The 13,583-nt window shown below is 39.6% G+C and overlaps 1 protein-coding gene across 7 annotated transcripts in view; it reads left to right on the forward strand.

Moving 5' to 3' along the window:
- The first annotated feature begins 9,684 nt into the window (after window positions 1–9,684).
- Window positions 9,685–13,583, forward strand: part of GPBP1 (GC-rich promoter binding protein 1) — a 36,913-nt gene continuing 33,014 nt past the window's right edge. For 4 of the 7 annotated variants that reach the window (XM_062019185.1, XM_062019192.1, XM_062019187.1 and 1 more), the window contains exons 1-3: window positions 9,685–9,814; window positions 10,564–11,574; window positions 12,242–12,315. The gene's annotated coding sequence lies outside the window, so the exon portion shown is untranslated. Of the gene's footprint in view, window positions 10,253–10,563; window positions 11,575–12,241; window positions 12,316–13,583 lie in introns of all 7 variants that reach the window. The other 3 variants (XM_062019188.1, XM_062019190.1, XM_062019186.1) reach the window with 2 other exon arrangements.

The following is a 13,583-nucleotide window of genomic DNA, read 5'->3' on the forward strand; positions in this document are numbered from 1 at the left end:
CTGAAAATTCTTTAGTTGTCATCAGGTGTGTTCTGGAGCTGTCATGTAAGCTGCAGAAAGAATTCTGGAAAACCTAGGTCTTAGAGTTGTGGATAGGAGTCTGCAAGATGGGGGAAAAAAACCCCACACCCAAATAAATAGGAAAAAAGTAAAACTTGGAATCATAGAACTATTTAGATGGGAAAAGACCTTTAAGACATAGACATTAACAATTAACCTAACACATGTCCACCACTAAAACATGTCCCTAAGATGTCACCTTTTGAGGATTTTTCCTGGCTTTTCCCGAGGCTCAGTTTTGCTCTTGGAAATCGCAGCAAGAAAACCTTATGAATATTTGCAGATTCCAAAACCTAGGACAAAAATTATGGTAAAAATCTGTGTCCTGAAAATTTGAAAAGGGCTGCCATAATTCTATATCTGAATAGGGGCAGGATTTGGATACCAATATCGATAGTGGAATTACGTTCTATCCTGTTGCAATGTATTTCACCTCCCAGCGTTTTTCACTGAGTACAGATCAAGATAAAGAGTGAGGGTGGTGAAGTAACTGGGGTAAGCTTTCTTGAAGGGGAATGAAAGCAACAAAAAAGTGACAGTGTCACCTCTTCCTCAATTAGCATCCATAAACAGGTGGTATGCTCCTGAAGTGTAGCTTGGAAACCAAACTACTGTTGTAGAGCCTGGTACGGCATTGAACCTGGTATGAGCTTCCACCTGGGTTCAGTACTTTCAGAGGTGTGTTTCTGCTGTGTGTCTCATTCACTGAGCAGAAAGACAATGTGAGAATGCCCTTTCCATTTTACAGAGACTTGGAATTAGAGATGGCTGAACAAAATACTTGTATGCATATATACAGTGAATGAAGTAGTTACAGCAATGCAAAGACCTTGTGGAGTTCTGTATTTCAAGGTGTCTTTTCTCTTGAGTTGGAATCAAGAAGATGGGACAAAAATCTGCCTCAACTTTTCTTTCTGAAGTAACGCAGGAAGATACATTTTTTGTCCAAGTCTTCACTCTGTTTTGCTATCCAAGTTACCAGATCAAAAAAAGGGGAAAACCCCATATTTTGGATTTGTTTCACTTGACTAAAATGGTAAAAAAAATGGAAAGAATTAAAATTAATTAAAATAGAAGAATCCAGTCTTTTTTAAGAAAAATACCAATAATGGAATCATCTGAAGAGTTAGTTTTGGATGAGGAGTTGTAAGACAGAGTACAGAAGCTCTAGAAGACAATCTCTTGGTCAGTAGCACTCTTTTCTCCTTTACCCTTAAAGAATGATAAAATTATTAAGTCTTTAATTTTCTACACTCTTAGGTGTATGCTATCACGGATATGTCCAACAGATAGGTGGTGGTGAGAAAATACCATAGCCATGTTTGAAGTCTTGGTCTGTAACAGAGTGGTGTTAATGTTGTGATACTGTTTCACTTCAGTCCACACCCTTCCAGCAACCCTGTTGTCCAAAGCCTTAAGTAATTGCCTCAAGCCCTTTCTGTAGACATAATGACAAAATTAAAAAAAAATAATAATGACCATCCCAACAGTTTGATGTTACAGACAACCATGTGCCAGCACAATTTAACTTATCTGAAAAGATAAAAGAGTATAGAAGACAAACTGCCATCTCCTGCAAATCTATACTCTTTGAGCTTTGAGAGGAGAGGATGGAAGGAACTCCACCTGTGTATTAGACACATCTCTTGCTACTTCTAATTACACTGCTCAGTGTGCAGATACAGTGTTTGTGAGGATTGTATTTGCAATAGAGACTGGATACACAAAGTTGTTTTTTTAATCACTCAGTTGTGTCTGTCTCCCAGTGCTTTAATTTTGAAGACTGCAAGTAACAGCTTTCTGCATTACTACCTGGACCCCCATAATGTAAGGGAATCCAACTTTTTAAACAGTGTTGCACATTACCTTTTATACCAATTTTTCTCTTACCTCCTTCACAAGCTTTCAGTATTCTGCTATTTTTATAAAAAATAAAGTGTCATTTCTTCCTAAATATAAAAAGTTTTAAGTGATTTCTTTTTCACAGCTATATTATAATTATTAAAATAACACAAATAATTTATTTTTAGTAATAAGTAAACCAGATTGGTTTTAGTGAAGCTTATCAATAACCAGTAGATCTACAGCAAGAAGATGTTTTACCCAGGCAATTATAGCACATGCAATGAGAGCATTGATAATTAGATAAGAGAAGGTGTAACGTGAACAAACCAAGTATTTTTATTCAAGAGGGTTTTTTTGGTTTTTTGTTTTTTGTGAATGCAAACAATTTAATTTGTATATAATCATAAATAGTTGTGAATGAAACTTTTGCTATCATGTCGATCATGTCTATTTGCAGTCTGACTCTCCTGGCCAAGTTCCCCTTTAGTTCCCCACTACCAGAATTAGCAGCTTTTCAGTGAGCATTTTGTTTCTAGTAATTTTTAATTAAAGTAACTATTTTTATTTGGGTTTGTCATTCAGTTTAAAGTGCCAATGGGTTTGCTCTCCACTCTCCTTTATATGTTGCTTGCAAAGCCTGTATTGAGTCCTTCTAGACTCCAATTTTCCCCATCTTTTCCAAGTGCCTGGAATGCATGTCTCACTTCCCAGATAGCATTTCTTTGCCTGTTCCATACCAGGGATCCACCGTCACAAGGCTCCTGCCACTGCACCTCCCTCAAGTATTTTACAGAGGTGGTCCAAGGAAGGGTTGTTCTCAGGGATCTAACTTAGGCTGGACCTTTCGGCCCTCCTGATTTTACTACTGAAGGGATGGAACAATCCTGGTGTGAAGGAGGTGATTGCTATGCTTCCTCAAGGGTCCAGCTTTCCCAGGATGGGCTTCTTCCTTAGACAAGGCAGCTTTCTGATTGTTTTCATACTGAAATGTGACTTCGGTTGCAATATAAGTGAAAACAACTGTTAAGAGAGCTATTCACAGAAGTACAGATGACCAAGTACTCCCTCTGTATGCTTACTCTCCTCAGCACAATATTACACCTCACTAATTTTCGTTTTATAGCATTGACAAGTGTTTCATATTGGACAAGGAAAAAAACTATTGTGCTTCTCTAAATATTTAAAACACTTACACAATAGCCATAATTTGAAAAATATTTACAGGAAACTCATTGTTTTCACTTAGTAAAAAAATGGTTTTAGCCACTCTGGTGAAGTTTGTATAGTGTAATAGGATATCATTGCTTTGGAAGGACTGAGTAGGAATGTTTCCTAAACAAGAAGCCCTGTACTTGTGTTCTGAGAGTGTTTTGCCTATGTCTTTTAAGCCAATTTATAATTAACAAGTTTACAGAAAGTATCATTATTGTCTTTCAAAAAGTTCACAAATATACACAGGCATTTATATTCTGCATATATGAAAACTAAGGCATAGAAAAGTGAAAGAAAACTCAGCCAAAACTAACCGTCCTAAGCAGGACCTCTGGCAGAAATGAAAATCAAAACAAGACAATGCTGATTTGAAGCTATTGCGTCATCTTCACAGAGTAAACTTTGTATTTTAAGGGTTTCAAATTTGGCATTCTATTGCATTTATTTAAAGATATCAGGACTTTCTAACAGCAATATACAAAAATGTCACTATATAAGAGTATCATTTATGTTGGTGGTGGCTCCAATAGGAAGGAACCATAGCTAAATTTCCAATTATGAACAAATAAGAGAGCCTCTAAAATTTGTTCAGAGATATCTATAAAACAGCATAAACAGCTCTAGGAATATAAGTCTGAGAAAATATTTCATTTGCTCTTGACCCTGCTCATAGGCTTTTCCACCATCACCACCATCCCTTGAGTTGCTTTTACAGAATCACAGAATCTTGAAGGTCAGAAGGGACCTCAAAAGATTGTCTAGCCCAACCTCACTGCCAGAGCAGAACCTCCTAGAGTTGGTCATACAGGAACTCATCCAGGTAGGTTTTGAATGTCTCTAGAGAATGAGACTCAACAACCCATCTGGGCAGCCTGTTCCAGTGCTCCGTCACCCTCACAGTGAAGAAGTTTTTCCTTATGTTTCTTTGGAACCTCTTATGTTCCAGCTTGTACCTGTTGCCCCTTGTCACAGAATCTTAAGGGTTGGAAGAGACCTTGAAAGATCATCTAGTCCAACCCCCCTACCAGAGCAGGACCACCTAGAGTAGGTCACACAGGAACTCGTCCTGTCATTGGACATCATTGAGAAGAGCCTGTCTCCATCCTCCTGACACCTGCCCTTTACGTCTTTTTAAACATTAATGAGGTCACCCCTCAGTCTCCTCCAAGCTGAAGAGCCCCAGATCCCAGACTTTCATCAGAAGAGAAATTCTCTTTTTTTTTTTTTTTTTTTTTTTTTTGGCAAAGTTTCAGATAAGAGAATTGCACAACAGGCAGCAAAAAATCTCTGCTGTCTGTTTTTGTCCAAAAGATAAAGGATCAGCTGCGAAAGAACTAAATCTCCCTCTTTGTCTTTTGCATTTAACCTTCTTAGAATATTAAAGCTTTGCTGGAGCATTTCAGACTTCTTTAGAGATGGAAGAAACCTTTTTCTAGTCAGAAAGCTGGTTTTAGTCTTCCTTGAAAACAATTGTAGGTAATCTTATTGTTGTCATGTGCAATGCATATTTTTTTCCCAAATGCTTATTACTAATAAAGGTAAAGAACCACAACAGCTGAGCCCACTCTATTAACCTTCATAGTAGTTCTTTTTGGGGACTATGCCACAAAACACAGAAGACCTTTGAGTTCAGAGTTCAAAAACAACACATCTCTTGGGCCAGTTTCCTAAGGTAAGCTTCTGTAGTAACTACACATACTTTTAAAGAACATGATACATTGACAGTAGGTACCACTTGAAGAAATGGTTTTCTTCACTTCAAGGATATGAAAACTTTCTCCATTAATCTAGTCATTAAAAATGGGTGAAAAAAAAAGTCAAGTTGGTGTCAATACATTATTTTTTTTAAATAAAGAGATAAAGCAAATAGATTTGGCTATGAAATGAACCTGCACTCAAATAAGATGTGCTCCTATTTAGTAATGTGCAAGAGCCTATCATATGCTGGTCATCTGACTTTCTTACTTCAAAATTCACACAAGTTCACAAATTAATTAGGTTCATTTTAGGAAAAATACAGGAATTTTATTTTATTGAGAAAAGGGCAGGATAAAGAGAAGGATCTTATAAAAATTAGTCCCTTGGTAGTGTATTGTCTGATCTTAATTCTTTCAACTTGTCTGTTCTCTTCTAAACTGTTTCTTGTGTTTAACTGTTATTATTTTGTTTTTGTTTGGTTTTTTGTGAAATATAGAACAGTGAGCAGTCACTTGCTGTTACTTCACTTTCCTGGGTAGAACAGGGCAGATGTTGAGTATATTTAGGACTTACTTGCTTATTTCAGAGAAGGTGTATAGCAAGACTTGATCCCTCAACAGAATAAATATCTTGTAGACAGCATTCAAGTGGGACATATTTGAGGAGGATTTGCACTCTTTTAACCTCAACTGATTAGCTGAATAATTTACATGAAAGGAAGACTACTTAATGGAGATAAACCACTAAAATAGTTTCAAATAACACTTGGTTTAACACTGTCCAGTGTTTCTGAAATGCATTACTGGAGATGGATGCTTTTAACATTGAAAGGGAAAAAGCTACTAGTCAGGCTATTTTCACTCACTAGTGAAAATCTTTTAATAGCTTGATTCTTCATAATCTTTTTACTTCCAGTGAGTATCAGCAAAAGAATGGCCCATGAATTCTTATCCTGGCTTTTTACTAGTGTCACCAAGACACTGATTCTTTTAGGTAGGAAAAGTCATTATCTTGAGAGAGATAAAATGATCAGCTAACTTACAGAATCAGAGATATAAGTGTTAGGAAGATCCCCTCTTCAATAATGCAGATAACTTCAATAATACAGATAAAATTTATACTTATATGTCACTCAAAATCAGTACCTAGGTTTTACTTCAAAATACAAACTGTTACCTACAGCTTCACTGAAGTTTTTGCCCAGAATGCTGCTCCCATCAAAGTCAGTAGTAACTTTAATTTTCTTTTCAGAAAAGAGCAAGTCAACAAGCCTTTATGTTCTAATATTCAGACCTGTTTAGTACCTGCTAATTGTATTAAAGTGCATTGGACATGGAGATGCTCAGAACTTTTGAAAAATCCAGTAACTAGAGGTTGTACTATGATGAAAGTAATAGTGGTCAATTCTTAAACACTTACAAATCCCAGTGTCTTATTTGTGTAGATAGGCCTACTGAAGTCCTGAAACAATTGGAGAAGACATCTTACCTTCCTTTCCTGTCTATATAAATAGACAAGCCCAGATCCTTTATGATTTTCAGTAACATGATGAACACTAGTATAATTTTTCATATTAAAATTAATTCCAAGGCTTGTATTTAAAAGTAGACGGTTAGTATTTGGTGGGAGACAAATTGCTTCTGGTTTCATTTCTTACACCTCAGCATTTCTCACACATTTTTGTTTCACTGTATTTATTCAATGCTGTCATATACTGATGTATACAGTCCCTGAATATGGAATGAGCTTTCTCTTCAATTACCTTGCAGTCTGTAGTCTGATCTACACCAAACAGAACCTTATGTTATGTATAATATTCAGAGTACTAGACTTAGGTAAAAGTACTAAATGTGGTCTTCTTCAAACTACTCAGAGGTACCTCATTCAAAAACTGTAATTCTTAGCTCGGTCCCAAATCTCAACTGTTGTCTAAATTCCATAGGAGTTACTCTTTGCTTATATCATGGTTCATTGAATGGATTACAAAAAAACCAAAATGTGTGAGAATCTGTGGCAAAAAAATCTTGGCCTACTTTTCCAAGTTTGCATAAGAATAAAGAACCATTCAAATGGCTGTATCTTCCTCTATGTTAGTTTCCAACTTAAATGTCATAACCTCCTATAACTGTTTTCCAAGATATGTTCTGTTCAGGTGTTTCTATTAAATATTGACCATTTTAATGCTCTCATGCTATTCTGCACTATATGTTCACATTCACAGATCTGCCATTCTGACAATCTTCTGTCTTTCTTCTTGTTCATCATGACAGACTACTATGTTTATGCTAGCATTTTGTCATCAGTAATGGAATGTATATGGTTTTATCAGTATAGTTTAGTTATTCCCCACACCAGTAAAACAGCCCGTATTAAATAGAAGCACTATTTTGTTGGTATAAACTGTGTATGCCAGGAGAACCAGCTGGTAAAGGTAGCCTGTGCATAGCAGGAACCTCTTCACAAACCAAACTCACGTGCCAGCATTCCTGCAAATTAATTCCTCCTAAACTAATACTCGCACGCTAAGAATGTCCTGTTGACTTTGCTGGAACTGCTTGAATGCTCATGAACTAAAGCACATTAAAAGGGGAGAGCTCTTGACTTGAATTCAGAGTGAGGTTTTCCCCCCGATCTCAGTAAGGTAAGGACATCACCTCAGCTGATTATGTGGTTGAAGTCTTTGCTTTTCATCAAGTGGAAATGATGTTAGACCTTCTTTTATGAAGCAGTAAGAGATATAAGTCAAACCCATTTCCCATTAATGCTTTTAATTTCCCAATGGTTATCACAGCTTTTCCTATGGTTACTAAAATGGATGTGGTTATTGTCACCAGAAGGAAATAGAAGGCTGCCCAAGCAGAAACCTATTGAGAGGACTGACATGGATAAGTTGATACTCTCCTGCTATTTGTGTTTTTCTTTTGATACTCATGATACATACACTGTATTGCAATGCAGAAGATGATCAGAATAGCTGTGCATGATGAAGGCTTTAGCCACAACTCACTCAAACAAACTGAAGTTCTTTCAGACCATTGATGTAGCCTTAAGTGTGTATTGTCAAGGTTGCCTGGAGATGTTTTATTGGCACTATACACTTTGTTTTCATGTTGCTTTGCGTTCACTCCTTATCTTGTTTTCCTACATACTATAACCCATCCTATCTTAGAATCGTATAAATTGTTTTGGCACTTGTGTATGATACCTTTTGTCAGAGCTTTATTGGTATTAAACACATCTGAATTACACAGCATAGTGAGTTCTGAGATGTTTCTGGTTACTTCTCCTGATTGAACAAACCCATTAGCTTCTAGATACTACTGCACCGTATATCTGATATGGATTAAATTGATCAACATGTACATTATAAATTGCTATTTTGAAAAAGGTGTTAATAATGAAACTTGAGAATATGAACAGTTTTGTCACTATGTTCTTAGTGACAGCACCTAGATGTACCAGACTTATCTCGTCTGGTGGCTTGGCTCACAGCCATGCTGGGTAGTAGAGCACTATGCTTGCCTTGCCTGTTGGTGGTTTCAGGAGTGAAAATAACAGAGGCAAAGGGTCTGCTCCATGCTTCTACCTGGGAAGCCTTGCTTCCACAGCACAGGCCAAGTACATAAAAAGGTTAATGATTTCAAGGGCAAGGTAGAGAATGGAGGTTGCAAATGTGGTAAAGATTGTGATGGGCACTGAGAAAACCACCATTGCTGTTAGACGTTGGAATGAGTTGACTGCTGAAAGCTAATCTGAGTTGACTGCTGAGAGCTGATCTGAAGGTGAACATGACCATGGCAGGTTCAGAGCTTTTGGCTGCTTTGTTCTCAGTTGGTGATTTTTAGTAATTTTTCTAGTAATTATTATCTTCTAGTAATTTTATCAAATTATGAAAATGGGTTATTTTGATAGCATATATAAGCCTGTAAAACACAATTACAAAAATTGTACTGTTGATCAGTACAATCAGGTCTGAGACATTTTTGTAAGAAATTCATGTGCAATTACTGTTCCTACGATAACTTAAATCTCATTATCATAACTTAAATCCCAACTGCTGTTGAAAGAAAATCCAGAATCAAATATGGGCTCAAAAAGCACTTGCCAGTACCCCTTCTAAGTATATTTAAGCATAACTTTGTACATTTAATTTTTCACCTCATTCATTGCAAAATAATTTGACTTGCATTGGAAATGACATTTCAAAATCGCAATTAATTCAGACGTTTAGATCAAGGGTTAAAAATCCACTGTGTTTCTTTCAAAAAGGCAGACGCCGACTGTCTGCAGGCAGGTGAAGCGTGTTTGTTTCTACTCATGTGCCTGTAAATCGAGGCTACTTCTGTCGGTTCAGTGAGGACGCCGATTCTTTGGTGCACGATTTAAATGGCCATTATGGACTTTTTCATCGGCCTCAGGCTCCAGCTCCCTGAGCGAGCTCTGCTGGGCCTCGCTGAGGTGCGGGAGACTCCCGGTCCCCGACCCGCGCGTTGGGGGCCCGCTGCAGGCTCGCCGCCCGTCGCGGGGGCGGCTTTCCCTGGCACCGAGCACCGTTCCCGCCCGCGTTTCGAGGCGCACTGACCTGCCAGGGGCCAGGCGGAACCCCGGGGTGCCCGCCCCGGCGGGCGGGTTCGACCGGCCCTGCGCTTGCGCCTGCGCCTCGGCTTCGGTTACCCTCTTTCGGGGCCTCAGCGTCGCTCCACGGGTGCCGGTAGGGGCGGCGCCGCCGCGCGCTGACTGACGGCGGCGCCGGGGACTCCCGTGGGCGGGGCGTGCGCTGGGATTCCCCTGCCGCCCCGCGCGCGGAACGTTCCGGACGGTTCCGTGACGTCAGGCCAGCGGTGCTCCCGCCGGCCGGGCAGCTGCGGAGGCGCGCCCTCGGCGGCGCCGGGAAGCCCCGCCCCGGGCTCCAACGGGGTCGCGCGCCGGCTCTCGCGAGGCTTTCGAGCGCGGAGCGCTGCGGCTGGGAGAGGCGCCATTTTGGAGCGAGGCGAGCGGGGTGTGTGCGTGCGCGCGCGCTTGGGGGATGTGCGCGTGCGGCGCTCTCGAGGCCCCGGCCCCGCGGCTCCCGGGGGGCGCGGGGAAGCTCCTCCGCCGGGCCCGAGGCACAGCCCCGCCCTCTTTCCCCGCCCCTCCGGAGCGCCGGAGCCGTGGCGAGGAGGCACGGAGGGGCCGGGTAGATAGCGGCGTGCGAGCCACCGGACGCCCTTTTCCTTCCCACGGCGCACGGCTCGGCCCGCCCTCGGGGAGAGCAGCGGGAGCCGCCCCCGGGCCCTCGGCGGGGCGGTGACTGTTGCCGCGCGGGGCGGCGCGGGCCCCGCGAGGGCAGGGCGAACACCCGGTACCCGCCGGCTGGGCTTCCCCCGGGGCATCCCTGCGCGGCTCCTGCAGCTCTCCCGCGCTTCATCGGTGCTTCGCGCCGTCCCCCCCGGCCCGGGTCAGCGCCTCCCTCCCGGGTGCTTTCTGCAAAGCCGTTTTATCTTTCCCAATAAAATAAGAATTATTCCTTTCTTCCTTCCCCCCCCCTCCCTTCTCTCTCTCGGGAATGAGAAACAGCAGAACGCATCCTCTGACAGGAGCTATGTTCTCCGATAAACATGCTTTCTGCTTACCGAGGCATCAGCTCCCCGGTTCCGCTTCGCAGTTGCATGTGTGCTTTGGTTTTTAAGATTAATGCTTATATGTTTGTTCAAAGCTAGTTCATATTTGGAAAGGGAAAACTCATTGTTCTGGTTCTTTTCACCGTAGGCGGTTTGGATCACACAGAGTCCGGGATGTTTGCTTCATCTGTCAGGGAGGAATAAAAAAGTGGAAACCAACCTGGAGCAGTTGCTTCCTGTAAAAGCGGAGAAATACTGGACACAGTTCTGGGATTATTTGTCCAAGTGCTTCGTCCTGAAAAGGCTTCAGAAACAATCAGAAGTCATCTGAGAAGTTAATTGGAAGTTTGAAGTCGTGAACATTTTTTTTTCTTTAGCAGAGTCGAGCAGCTCACCCTTGAATGCCTTTGTCCACATGGCACGAATATGCGGCCAAATTTATCTAGTTTTGATTACTTCATCTGCCAAAATACAGTGCTTTTTTGCTTTTAGATACTTTTTTGTCTGAGTCACAGGCATAACCAATTGTTAACTGTCTCCAGGATAAATGCAGCCTGAGTCACTGTATAGACATTCCTGAAAAGTTTCATGGCAGATATTTTCCCCTTTACCTTATTTTTTAGATTTTCTGACATAGCATTCTGTCTCTTTGCAGTGATACCTGTTTTCTAAATGAAGAATCTAATAGACATTTGTTTATCTTTTTTATATTTTATTTAATATTTTGTTTGGAAAATATTATTACCAATAAGCAATATGGAGGTATCCAGATAGCTGTGGTTTACAAATGTTTCTGGTACTCAAAGATAGGAAATGTTCCACAGTTCAGATGTGAAACCTCGATTTTCAGCTTTACAATTGGTGGTGTAAAAAGCATATTTAATTCACCTGGAGCCCATGGTTCTTGTAGTGATATGTACGTGGAGTAGACAAGAGAAGACGCTATCAAAAAGAAAAAGAATTTAAGACAGAGAGTTGACAGGTTTTGGAAATAGCCTTGAAGAATCTCTAAGCAAAGAAGGATGGGTAGTTGATTTCTCTATGTCAAACAGCTACGAATGTAGTATGAACAAGGACACGGGATATTATCTCAAGGAAAACAAACTGGAAAAATATAAATCAGGCAGTGCTGACACCTTGTGCAGCCTTCTTGGATTGGGTAAGTGGTGTAGCATTCATAAATCAATTTACACTAGAATAAACATTTTATAAGTAGAATAATTCAGCCAGAAACATTCACTAACCAGAGGTTTGGGGTTTTTTTAACATTGAAATGAGCTTGCAGAATCTAACTATTTTTATTGCTATTTTTAATGGTTAACAAAGTAGTTACTTAAGAATTTGAAGAATCTATGTGTAAGGAGAAGTGTGTCGCTAACTGTGATTTTTCTGTGAGATTAAAAAATAGGTGCATGAAGACTGAATGCATAGGTAACTTAGCCTTCGTTTTAATATTATCATATTGAGAATGAGCTATTATACTTGCTGAACAAGACTGCTGGATGGCTTGCACATCTCAGCCTTTCCATTTGTAAAAAATTTAGTTTACTGCCTGTGTGAACTAGCTTTTCAATGTGTTGGTGTTTTAAGGTTGGGCTCATTGTAGTTTCCAGTTCTGTAATGCGAATGAATGAGTCTGAATGGTCTACAAGTAAAACACTACAAAAAACCTCTCCACCTTTTCTGAGGTATTTAAAACAAAATCTAGCTGTGAACTAAGTAATTTCACGTGTTACTGTTAGGTATATTGCTGTCCTCTTCCTCACATATCTTTCAATGTATCTGAAGATAGATAAAATTGAAATTAATGTTTACTTTTTTTGTAGGTTTCCATTCCACTGAATTGCTATGCTTCAAAGAAAATTAAGATGGACAGAACAACTTAATTCAAAAGTCAGCGGTAATTTTACTTAAGTTCTCTCTCCCATACCTTACCTTGATTATTCATAAAGCTTTAAATGTAGAGAGCATTATTGATTAGATTGTAATCTGAGTGTCTGGTAAAGGTTACACATTTACCTTACTTGCCACATTTAAAAAAACATTTCAGAGTTTCTGCAAGTTGTAGTAGTAGTGAGCTAATGAAAAAAATGTTTTTCTTTAAGAAAATGCAACGATATTTGGGAAGATATCTTGTGTTTGAGATGACTTGTAGAAAAAGTAAAGTTAAGCATTTGAAACTGCATTTAAAGATTACTACAGTGTTTCTTTTCAATGTATGTAACTTGTTATTTTGAGCACAAATGAAAGACTTGCATCTTAATTGTTTTAAATTCTCAGACTCACTGAAGTAGTTCTATTCTATGTATTGTCAGTATCCATGAGTTGATCTCGCTTCAGTATTTTGCTTTTTTTGGATAGTCTTCCTGTTTTGTTATTTATTATTTTAGGTTTGCTGCTTTTAAAACATGGAAATTGTGGAACATGAATAGGAGGCTGTTTCTGCAATGTCTTGGGGCTGTGGCTTGCAGCAATTCTGTATCGAGTCTCAATTTGGCTAGAGATTAATAGTATGAAATGAAACACGTGGGAAGGAACCAGACTATCAGAGGAGAGTAATCTTCCTCATTCCTTTAGTTAGATTAATCTGTGGTTTATTTGAAAGAGTTTGATGGATGGAAAGAGTTTAGGCATGAATGATCATTTAATTTGATTTTTGTCTGTTGTGTGGTTGTAAACGGTAGTAATACAAGCACTTACTTCTTAACTCATAGGAAAAGTTACGTCCTTTTTTTTTTTTTTCCCCAACCTACTAACTTTCAGTACTGTGAGATGCTTTTAGTTCTGGAGACATTCACAGAAATCAGGGAGCTGCATCCCTCAATTACTGTTTTCAGTGACATCTTTATCTGCACTCTTTCTCTTTGGGATATTTTGAAGTTTACTTTTTAGCTTCATTAAATTAACTCTGTCTTTAAACCTCTTGGTTTGCTGGTAGGATAATATATATATATATATATATTTAAATTTTCACTGTGTTTGCATTTCAGAAGTACAGTTCTTACTTGTATTTGTATGTACTTGTATGTATTTGTCTGACAAAAATTCAGAACATGTTTCACAACTATACCCTTGTATCCTGAGCAAAATTAATACTTGAATATTTGAGGAGGAAAGGCCTAGCGAGCTGGTCCACTTTAATTCCTTCTTTAGGTTTTTATTTGTATA

Source organism: Colius striatus, chromosome Z, assembly GCF_028858725.1.
Source record: "Colius striatus isolate bColStr4 chromosome Z, bColStr4.1.hap1, whole genome shotgun sequence".
Taxonomy (NCBI): Eukaryota; Metazoa; Chordata; class Aves; order Coliiformes; family Coliidae; genus Colius; species Colius striatus.